The sequence below is a fragment of the Sus scrofa genome, chromosome X (assembly GCF_054392235.1).
Source record: "Sus scrofa isolate SSC_HxYL_T2T_F1_AM1 chromosome X, Sscrofa_HxYL_maternal_Yorkshire_Landrace_v2.0, whole genome shotgun sequence".
In the NCBI taxonomy this organism is placed as follows: Eukaryota; Metazoa; Chordata; class Mammalia; order Artiodactyla; family Suidae; genus Sus; species Sus scrofa.
In genome coordinates, this window is record NC_139401.1 from 80,581,895 (window position 1) to 80,593,655 (window position 11,761).

At 38.1% G+C, this 11,761-nt stretch overlaps 1 pseudogene; it reads left to right on the forward strand.

Moving 5' to 3' along the window:
* The first annotated feature begins 124 nt into the window (after positions 1 to 124).
* LOC100525728 (polyadenylate-binding protein 4-like pseudogene) lies at positions 125 to 2,047 on the forward strand (annotated as a pseudogene).
* The last annotated feature ends 9,714 nt before the right edge of the window (positions 2,048 to 11,761 follow it).

The following is an 11,761-nucleotide window of genomic DNA, read 5'->3' on the forward strand; positions in this document are numbered from 1 at the left end:
CTCTGCGATAGAGGCGGCCAAGCAGAGTCCTCCTGACTGCCATTCCTTTTTTGATGTGACTCTGCCTCCAACCGAGGCAAAGTCCTAGCGCCTAGCTGAGATTTCACTCAAGACCGAACTTAAAATGAGTGCTTCGGTTCCGCACTTTGAAATGTCCTCACTGTATGTCGGAGATCTGCATCACGAAGTGAATGAGGAAATGATGTATGAGAAATTCAGCACTGCCGGCCCAATCCTATCCATTAGGGTCTGCCTTGACTTGGTCACGCGCCGCTCCCTAGGCTACGCGTATGTGAACTTCTTGCTGCGGAAGGACACCAACTGGGTCCTGAACACAATGACTTTGACATTATTAATGGCAAGCCACTGGGTATTATGTGGTCCTAGCGTGACCCATCACTTCGTAAGAGCGGAGTGGGCAATATATTCATCAAAAATCTTGCGAAGTCTATTGATAACAAGGACCTTTATGTGACTTTTTTTGTCTTTGGAAGCATTCTTTCTTGTAAAGTAGTAACCGATGAAAATGGATCAAGAGGTTTCGGATTTGTGCATTTTGAGAAACCAGAAGCCGCTGGAAGCGCCATTGAAAAGATGAATGGGATTATTCTGAAAGGTAGCTGAGTTTTTGTTGGGCAGTTTAAACCTCTCAAAGATAAGGGAAGCAGAACTCAGAGCTAAAGCAAACATATTTACCAATGTCTACATCAAGAACTTTGGAGATGATATAGATGATGAATGTCTTAAAGAGGTTTTTGGTCAGTTTGGTTCTATATTAAGTGTGAGAGTTATGACTGATGAAAATGGAAAATCCAAAGACTTTGGATTTATGAATTTTGAGAATTTTTAAGATGCCCAGAAAGCCATTGAGGGAATGAATGGAAAAATCCTTAAGGGAAATCAAATATATGTTGGTAGAGCACAAAACAAAGCAGAGAGACAATCTGAATTAAAACACAAATTTGAGCAAATAAGACAGGGTAAACTCGCCAGGTGCGAGGGTGCTAATCTTTATGTGAAAAATCTTGAAGATGATATTGATAATAGACGACTGAAAAGAGAATTCTCCCTCTTTGGCACAATCACTAGTGCCAGGGTCATGATGGAGGCAGGCAGCAGCAAAGGCTTTGGCTTTGTTTGCTATACATCTCCTGAGGAAGCTAATAAAGCCATCATGGCAATGAATGGGAAAATTCTGATTGCCAAACCACTGTATGTGGCTATTGCACAAAGCAAGGAGGAGTGCCAGGCTTTCCTTACCAAGACCTACATAGAGAGAATGGTGGCTCTGAAAGATGGAGGTTATCCTATACTCAACACATGCAAACCAGTAAGAACATCATCCCGTAACTGTGTGCCAACTCATTCTCAGCCTCAACGTGGAAGTGAACTTCCTTGCAAGCCTGTGGTCAGGACCAAACGTCATGCATCTCCAAATATACATTATTCTATCCACTCAGCAGCAGTGGCACCTAAGCCATCATTCAGCATCTCCAGAACATCGCAGGGAGGCAAGTCAGCCTGTCATATCACCAATACAACCCAGACCATGGCTGTTCACCCTCAAACTTCAGCCTTGGGACGACGTGCAAATCAAAGATTCAAAAAAGTTGCAGGTGCTGCAAATGTTCGCAGGCCTCTAAAGTTTAAAGTAGGAAAGCCAGCATCCATCCAAAAGCCTGTCCCTGTTTGTATGCAAGACCATGATATGTTGAATGTGTCTATATTGGCATCAGCTAGAAGATCTTGGCCGAAAAGCTGGTTCCTCTTGTTCAATCCATTCACCCAACTCTGTCTGAAGAAATCTCTGGAATACTGTTGGAGATGGATGATGCTGAAATTCTTTATATGGTCAAATATCCTGAGTTTATCCATACCCAAACTGATGAACTCATCTTCATTCTTTAATCCAACCAAGCTCAAAATACTGCCGTGAGAGCTATTACCAGCATTGTCAATATTTGACTTGTGTTAGCTGAAATTCTCACTAGCAGAAAGTTCCAAACAATGAAAAACATAAGCATTGGAGAAAATTAGAATAAAAAAGACATTGAAAAAATAAAAGTATACTTTACCAAGCAAATTACTGGTATTTGATCATTTGCTGTTTTAAATACAGAATATAAGAACAGGGAAATAGAAAAAATGTAGGGAAAGCAAAAGAATTAAAACATTTTTAAGGATGTAGTAAGAGTAAGACAAAATTAAACAGAAAATAATTTAAATCGGTTTTTAATATTTTTTCTTTACTGTTAACAGTGCAAAATGACACTAGTGCATTATATTTCAGAATAGTGGTATTTGGATTTTCCTCACTAATTACTCAGTAATTTCAGAATGAAATGTAATTTGGATTTTAAAATTCTTATTTAGTAAAAAGTTTGGTAAAAAATGAACAGAAGGTAAAAATATGAAAGATCCCAATAGCCACAAATACCAGAATATTTCATGAATAGGTTCACAGATACTACAGTATGAAATGGAAAATACCAAAGGAAAATACAAAAAATAAATTTTGCATTGACCTAAAATTAGATTTTTTAGGAAAGGAGCTAGAGAGTAAGGGGATAAGAACAGATAAGAACAGAGACTATGCTATGTAAATTTTTTTAAAGGGCAAAATCTCCCTTCTCACTATCTTATACTAAATCCACGCTATTGACCAAAGACTAGAAAAGTAGGAGTTCCCATCATGGCGAAGTGGTTAATGAATCCAACTAGGGCCCATGAGATTGCGGGTTCGATCCCTGGCCTTGCTCAGTGGGTTAAGGCTCTGGCATTGCCATGAGCTGTGGTGTTGGTCGCAGACGCAGCTCGGATCCCGCGTTGCTGTGGCTCTGGAGTAGGCCGATGACTACAGCTCCAATTCGACCCCTAGCCTAGGAACCTCCATATGCCGTGGGAGCGGCCCTAGAAAAGGCAAAAAGACAAAAAAAAAAAAGACTAGAAAAGTAGATTAAAAAATAACGCCATCTTTGTGGAGGTTTATTTTTTCTTTTTAAATTGTTAAATACATCTTTCTTGCTGATGGAAAACTGTCTCGAATTCCACATTAGCAATTTGCAGTAAAAATTGCTGTTCAGTATAAATGATTTAGTTTTTTTCATAAGGTAGTTGTTTAGCTAAAAATATTTGATAACTTAGACTTATGATCTAATAAAACAAGACTAATGAATAGCATTCAATAAATGGTACGCTTAGCAAAGGATTATAAAAACTAATGAAGTTGTGTTTTGAAATATATTTGATTGGTATGCTACATTCAAAATTTCTATTACTAGGATTTCTTACTTAAACAATACAGCTTTAGACCAGAAGAACTGACTGCTGAACTCTTATCTAAATGGTTGGAAGGAAATACTTACCTTGCAAATGAAAGGAGAAAGTAGTAAATTCAATTTTGAAAATATATAGTTTCATATCTTAAGCTGTTGTCTGGGTATAAGTATGTAATTCTTATTTGTTAATAGAGTATCATGTCCAACTTCTTCAGTAGTCAAGAGAGCTGGTCCTTGAGGAATAGCTGCAGTATAAAACCCATCCCAAGCAGTGACCAGTCTATCTAGGTTTATTCCAAATCTTTTAGTTTCTTCATGCATGTCTCGCTACCATCTGGTAAGAATGGCTATTTTACAGAGGAATGTGTTCACCACCAAACACAGATTGCCCCTCTGGTTGAGGAGCAAAGATTTGACCTCTGAGCTAAAAAGGCAATAATTGTTCAAACACAATACAACCTGCCCAACTGGCTGGCAATAAATAAATAAATTAAATTAAAGCACTGAACCCACAAATAAAATATTAATCACTCTGGGGGTGGGGAAAAAACTCATAGTTTTATGGTTGTTTTTTGCCAGAGTGAAGCTAGCATTGGGGCTGGCTCAACAATACCCACTCCTTTTAGCTGGCCCAATAACCTGGCAGGTTTCATTGTTGTAGTTCGGGCCCACGGACTTAAGTTTTTCTAAATATTTTCTTTAAAGAAAAAAACAAGTTTTCCCTCTTCAAGGGCATACTGACTGGGTAGGATGTGTTCAGATTTGTTGGAGATTCGATTTGGACAGGGCCCTGTGCCAAATGGCAGTGGTAATGGCAGAGACCTTGGATAGGGAACCAGTATTTGTAAAGAAGCAATGGAACTGTTGGGAAAAAGTAAGCAGGAGCAAAAATCACAGGTGCTATTAGCTTCATTAAGTATGTTAGCCAAAAAATAAATAAATAAATAAATACCAAAGACTTTGAAATTGAGGAATGGAGAAAGGAGAAGGGGCAGGAGAGTAGAAATAGAGCAAGAACAGGATGCATTTCTGTGATTAGCACTTGGAGGTAATTTTAAAGATGTACAAATCCAAGGTTAGGATGAACAGGGAGATACTAAATTTGAGGCAGTTTTTGTTCCACTGTTTTGGGCCGAAGCTTCTCACTATCTGATGTCATCTGCTTGTTTCAATTCTTTACGTAAAAGCTGTCTCCTTTGTGCCATCATGTGCTTCAGAAAAGTTTTGAGAAACCTCAATTTAGTGACTCTGGTTAAAGCAGAAGCTGAGTTAATCACAGGTGGATGTCTCTTCAGCTGGGACACAAGGAACAAAAGGCCCATTCCTTGTAGCTTGCCCACCCTGATAGTGATAGTGGGATCCGATAGATGACTTTCCAGTGGGGCTTCAGGGCAGTTTTTGTTTATTTGTTTTGGTTTGGTTTTTGGCCACACCCATGGCATGTGAAAGTTCCTGGGCTAGATATTTGAACCCATGCCACAATTGTAACCAGAGCCACAGCAGTAACAACACTGGATCATTAACCTGCTGAGCCATGAATGAGCAGTTTTTTTGGTTGACGTCTATTCCAATAGACTGTCTTCTGGTTCTAAATCCAGAAGGTGGCTTCTTAAGAAAGATAGCTTGATCCTGTTGATGATAAGTGTGAATATATCACATTAGTCTTTTACATGTTCTTGGTTAATGTTAGTCCTCTGGAAGAGGGGTGGACTAATTTCAGATCACCCATCCCCTGTAAGGAGTGAGGAATCAAAAGGATAATCTTCCTAATGTTTCTGTTTGGGGTTTTCCTAAGGGAATATAAGAAAGGAGAGGCACCGTCAGGAGTGTATTGACACATTAAAGTTCTATTTATTTTTCCCACATCTGTAGATAACGTAGCCCAGAGGAAGTTAGGTATTACAGAAAGTAAATCAGAAAATGTAGATAATTCTAAGATGGAAGACACAGGAATCTAGAATTGTCAAGTGGAGTCATATAATAATATATACTTGACTATGAGAATCTTGGACAACAAGAAAAAATCCTTTGAATGTATGCCTAGAGGTAGCTCCCAATGGAATGAAAATATCCCATCTTAATAAATTAGTAGAGGTGGAAAGAGTGAGGTGAAAGTCTTTTTGAGAATTTAAGAATCGCAAGGAGATAGGCAAAGTGGGAAAAGGAAGAGAGAGAGAGGAGAAAGATAAAATGTGTTTGGTAAGTCTCACCATCAAGACTTTATTTTTTTTTTGGCCACATCTGTGGCATATGGAAATTCCCATGCAACTACTGTAAAACTTGAAGTTGCAATGGTTGGATTTTCATTTTGCTTATAGGTATTTTAGTGCAACCACATTTTTGCAGTTGTCAGAACAGCCCTTTTAAGACCTGTCTTTATTAGCCTTGCAGGCTCTCTATTAACTGCCTAATACCCGTTAAATTTCATAGGAAAGTAAAAAATTAAGAAAAAAAGGAAGAAAAAGGTGGAAGGGGGGGGAGAAAAGCAAAAAGAGAAGCAGGTAAAGTGGGATCTTTTAAAATTCTTTTGCAGTATGTTTCAAGTAAATGTTAGTTTCCTTTCCTTCCTTTTAATAGCAGATTTAATGTACTTATTCTAGCTAAAATTATTGAAAATTTTGGCATGCACAATATAATACCAAGCATATGTTAGATGCTCATTAAATAGTTCTTTTGAATAAATAGGGCAAATTTCAATTTCGTCTTGTATGAATTGTTCCTGATACTAAAACAAGCCAGATAAATTGGGGTTTAGCAAATAATTCTCTAACTTTAGAGTGTATTTTATTTTGAAATTAACTTAAAATTTGGCAACCTTAATGACTGAGTTAGGACAACTCTAAATCAATAGCAAAGATTCAAGAATTGAAATATAAAATTATTCCACTGAAAACTGAATTTTCCTACCCATATAATGTCCAGGACACTTTCTAAATAGCATATATTCATACTTTAGGTTGTACATATTCCCATTGTACAATGAACGTGGGAAAAGTACATCATAATATTTTCTGGTGCTCTACTATGCTTCCAATTTTAAGAAGTTCTAAAAGACTCTGTCACCACTTTCTGTTAATTTACTATCTTTTAGAATACTCCCATGTTTTCAAAATAAGGAATTTGGGGGTATATGCTTTAGTTTTGAAAAAAAATCCTGGTGGTATTTCTGATATGCTGGCAACAGATACTGTAATTACTTAGATAAGAGTTAAAACAGAGTTTACAAATTCTAAAATAAAGTAAGAAGGAACTTATTTCTATTGAAAAATAACACTGCTAATTAATGAAACACATATTATAATATTGGCCTCCAAATTTTACTCAAAAGTATAAAATAAATGATAATTTTGGCCACACCCACAGCGCATGGAAGTTCCCCAGGCCAAGGATCAAACCTGCTCCACAGCAGCAACTAGAACTGCTGCAGTGATGATGTGGATCCTTAACCCACTGTGCCACAAGGGAACTCCTAAAATAAATGATATTTTTTAAAAAATAAGGGTTTGGTGAATGAATAAGGCTTGCACTCAATATATTAGAATGAAGTTTCAGATACTGCTATCATATAGAACTAAAAGTTCTTGACATTGGATGAAATGATCTTTGTAGTAATGTTATCTCTTCTTCATACAATTTGATAATTTGTAATTTTTCTATCTTCCTCTATAAGAATTGTTTTGTGAACAACATCCTCTCCTGTGGAAGATATAAAATATCCTACTGAACACTGAGAAAATACACTTTGTTATTCTTATACATAAACATACAGATATTCATAAATATCTAGATAGTTCTTGTATACCAGCAAAATGAAAGGATAGTACACAGTTTTTCACCTATCATCTTAATGTTTAGCATTTTGTAGGGTTATCCTATAATTGAAATATATGATGAAGTATCACCATGATTTTACATCTTAGTCTATGTCTACATATGCAGATTTGTTGACTGAATGGGGAAAAAAGTCCATTTAAATTCTTTGGGGAATCACTGCTCCCTGTTAACTCTTCTCCAAATAGGGTTGCTTTAAATCAATTAGTCCCCTAACAAATATTTGATACTACAGCTGATTCATGTTTTTCTTATACCAATTACAAAATGAGATATTAGGATTCTCTCTTATTTATAATTCTAATTCCTTGGCAATGAGACCATGTCATTGATTTTGCTTAGAATTTTGGCTATGTAAGATCACTTTTATAGGGTCTTCTTCACTCTGATACAAGAAAGTCACTCCCTGCTTTTGTGCTGCTGCATAAATTCTGCTTCATTTGATTCCTGCTCCTCTTCCTCAGCAACTGTATCCGTTTTATAGACACATTCTTCCTGAGAACATCTCTTATGTGGTGGGTACTGTTGACTGAAAAAAGTGCACAACCTGAAAAGTGAGAATCATGTTTTATTCAATGGCTTTAATGAGGTCTATAGCCTGGGATGGCAGCCTGTCAGATAGCTCTGAGGTACTGTTCCAAAGAGATAAGGGAGGAGGCAGGATACATAGATTTGCTGAGAAAAAAGAAATATGTGGTGGAACACCAAAAGGTTGCTGCTAATCACAAAAAACCAAACACCTCAAGTTAATAATTTTAGTGCTTTTCTGTGTATGGGAAGATATAAGAGTCTGGGTTCATTTCTTTGATATGTGTCTTAACTATCTAGGGCCAGTATGCAGTTTTCCTCCATCCTAAATTCCCCTTCAATGTATACCATCTTGGGCAACTGAAATTGAGGCAACATTCATTGTCCACAGTACTATGTGAGAGACAGATGGAATGAGCACTAGATTTGAAGTTAGAAGGCCAAGATTCTTCTCACAGCTTTGCTACTTACTAGCTATGTAGCTTCAGGCAAATCACAACTACCTCATTTTAAGAGATTGTTATGGGAGTTCCCATCACGGCTCAGCAGTAACAAACCCAACTAGTATCCATGAGGATGCAGGTTCTATCCCTGGCCTTGCTCAGTGGGTTAAGGATCCAGTGTTGCTGTGAACTGTGGTATAGGTCACAGATGTAGCTCAAATCTGGCATTGCTGTGGCTGTGGTATAGGCTGGCAGCTGTAGCTCTGATTCAACTCCTGGCCTGGGGACTTCCATAAGCCTTGGGTGCAGCCCTGAGAGAGACTGTTATATATCAGGTGAGATAATAATGTACATTAAAATGCTTTTGTAAAGTATAAGAAATACCTCATAAAATAATAGATGGAAATTAAATAGTGCTTATCAAGGGCCAGGTATTGCTCTAAGCACTTGATATGCATTATTAACTCATTTAACCCCCACAAAAACTTCATGAAATATCTATTGTTATTATCTCACTGTCACAGATGTGTAAATCAAAGCCCTGAGAGTCAAAATCATTTCCCCAAACTTATATAGCTAGTTAGTTGCAGTCAGGATTGTGAATGCAAGTAATCTGGATCCAGAGTCAGTAATCACTACCCTGAACTGCCTCTAATATATACTGCATTAAAATTGTATGTAATAGTTATTTAATGCTCATTATTTACCAAGAACTGTTGCAAATGCTTTTCAAATAGTATTTAATCTTCACAACAACATCATCACCATTTTATAGGTGAGGAAATTGAAACACACAGGGATTAAACCACTTACTTAAGGTCACACAACACCTATGTGGTAGTGTCAGAATTAAAATTTAAGCACTCTAGGTCTAGAGTCTATGAGCATAACCACTATGCTATGCCATGATGACAGCTAGAAAGAATGTTTTAGGCACTATACAAATATGAAGCAGCATTATCATTAAAATAATTCTACCAGCAGTGGTCTGAATATTAAGAATATTGAAATGCTTTTCTAATTCTTAGGAGGCAGCATTGAATAATGGGAAAGGAAGAGTCTTTATAATTAGAACTGGGTTTGATTTCCATTTCTACCACTGTACTAGTTTTCAGACCACAGTATTAAACTTTCTCTCTGATCTGCTGTTTTCCTATTTTTGAAATAACCTATATATAACAGAATTGTGAAGATGCAGTAATGTGTTATTAGATGTAAAATCTTGCTGTAATTGGAACTCAATAATTACTAGTCTTCCCATGCCTCAAGTACCTCTCCACTGCTAATAAGAAGATTCTTCTAGGAGTTTCCCGTCATGGCTCAGTGGTTAACAAATCCAACTAGGGACCATGAAGTTGAGGGTTCAATCCCTGGCCTTGCTCAGTGGGTTAAGGATCTGGTATTGCCGTGAGCTGTGGTGTAGGTTGCAAACGCGGCTCGGATCCCACATTGCTGTGGCTCTGGTGTAGGCCGGCAGCTACAGCTCCACTTAGACCCCTAGCCTGGGAACCTCCATATGCCATGGGTGTGGCCCTAGAAAAGCCAAGAAAAAAAAAGAACCTCTAAAAAAAAAAAGATTCTTCTCTTGATCACTCAAATCTTTCCCTAAACTAACACTTCTGTGGAGATGTTACCCCATATAAATTGGAGGGACAATTACAACCAGTAGATGTATAGACAACATAACTTTACATGTTCAAATGGGTAAAATCACAGTGGAGCCGTTCCTGTCAACTCCCTGGAAAGAAGACAACACTGTCATCCCATCAGCTCCCTCTGAATTCTTAACATGTATATTACTTATCCTCAACTTTTCTATAGTTAATTTACTATGAAACATGTATTCATTCAGTACACATTTTGTGTACAGTCCTATGCTAAGTGATGTGTGCTAAGTATGCAAGAAAGTGGACAAGCATGACCCTTGCTATCAAGGAATATTCAAGCTAACTGGAACAATAATACACAATGGAACAATAAGACAATAAATGGTGTTGCTTGTAAATTTAATTGGAGTTCAGAGAAGTGACCTCAAAATACACTTGAAAAACATTTTTGGAGGAGGTGGAACTTGACTGGGGTAGGAAAAAATGGGCAGAATTGGGAGAGACACAGAGGAGAGGCAGAGTGTTTTTAAGATTTGGAGGGGAAAAAAGCATGAGCAAAGCAAACAGCTAGAATGCATATCATGTATATAGTATTGTAGGAGAAAATGTCCCAATAAAATGTAGAAAGGAGAGACCCCAGCCATGATGACTAAGCAAAGTCTAGCCAACTGCCCCAACCAGTCCTCCCCCATGCATCTGCTTCCGCATCTACTACCTTGCCTGACGTCACTCCAGTCCATCTAGTCAAGCTTGGACCCGGAAGACGTAGCCCATAAAAGCCTTGTGAAACCCTTCTTCCGGGCTCAGACTCTGGAGAGCGATCTTCTCTGAGCCCGCCGGCATAATAAAACTGAGTTCTCCAACTCTGAGTGCTCGCTTGGTTTCTCGCCGGGTAAAAGAGCTGATCCACTGCAGCCGCAAAGCTGCCAGAGCTGGTACGCTACAGCCACGGGGCTGTCGCCAGAGCTGATATGCTGCAGCGCAGGGCTGCTGGGTATCTGTCGTAACAGTATAGGATAATGAAATGAGATAAACTGCCTCTAAAATATTCTTCAACTTTTCCTACCTCCTGGCATCCTTGTCCATGCACTTTCACTTTGAGTATGGACTATACCTACTGACTTGCTTCTAACGAAAAGAATATAGAAAAAGCGAAGGAACATCATTTCTCAGATTAGGTTACACAAACGCTGCAGCCTATTTTGCTTGTACTCTCTGACTCTTGTCACTTCTCTGCTCTATTAAAGGAATCTGCCATGTCGTGAGCTGCCTTATGAATAGTCTCATATGACAAACAAATGAGAGAGGCCTCTGGCTAACATCCAGTAAGAAACTGAGGCCCATAGTCCAATAATCCAGAAGGAATCAAATCCCGGCCTCAGCCATGTGAGTAGATGTGGAAACTGATTCTCTCTTAGCCTAGCCTTCAGATAAGACTACAGCCCTAGTCAAAACCCTGACTGAAACTTTGTAAGAGAACTTGAGGCATCAATATTCAGCTAAATTATATCCAGGCAGTTCTTACCCACAGGAACTGTGAGATAATATATGTTTGCTGTCTTCAACCACCAAGTTTTAGGGCAAGAGTAATATGATGTAGATGACAAATATGAATATGATGGAGAAGTACAACTAACTGAAGAAAAGAATGTGTGCTTTTCAATAACCAGTGTTGGGGCTCAGGGTGGGCTGCCCCCAAATATGCCACAATGACATTTTTACTATTTTGAATTAGAATTACTTAAGAAATGGCCAATTCCAGAGGAACATTCTGATCCTACTTTCTGTCTCCCTGAAAACAAGAAATGATTCTTTCCTGTGAAAAGTGCAGTCTCTGCATCTGGAGATAGAAGAATACTTTTATCCTCAGAGATAAGGAATTCAGGCCAAGACACCTAGGTAAACAAACATTGTTACCTCTTTAATTTACTACCCCAAGCCCAAAGTCTGTTTAAATTCTTCACTAGATGTGCATCCCCAAACTTAAATTACTTTGTCCTCTTAAGTTTTTTAAAGTTGTAGTCGATTTACAATATTGTGTCAATTTCTGCTGTACAGCAAACTGACCCAGTCA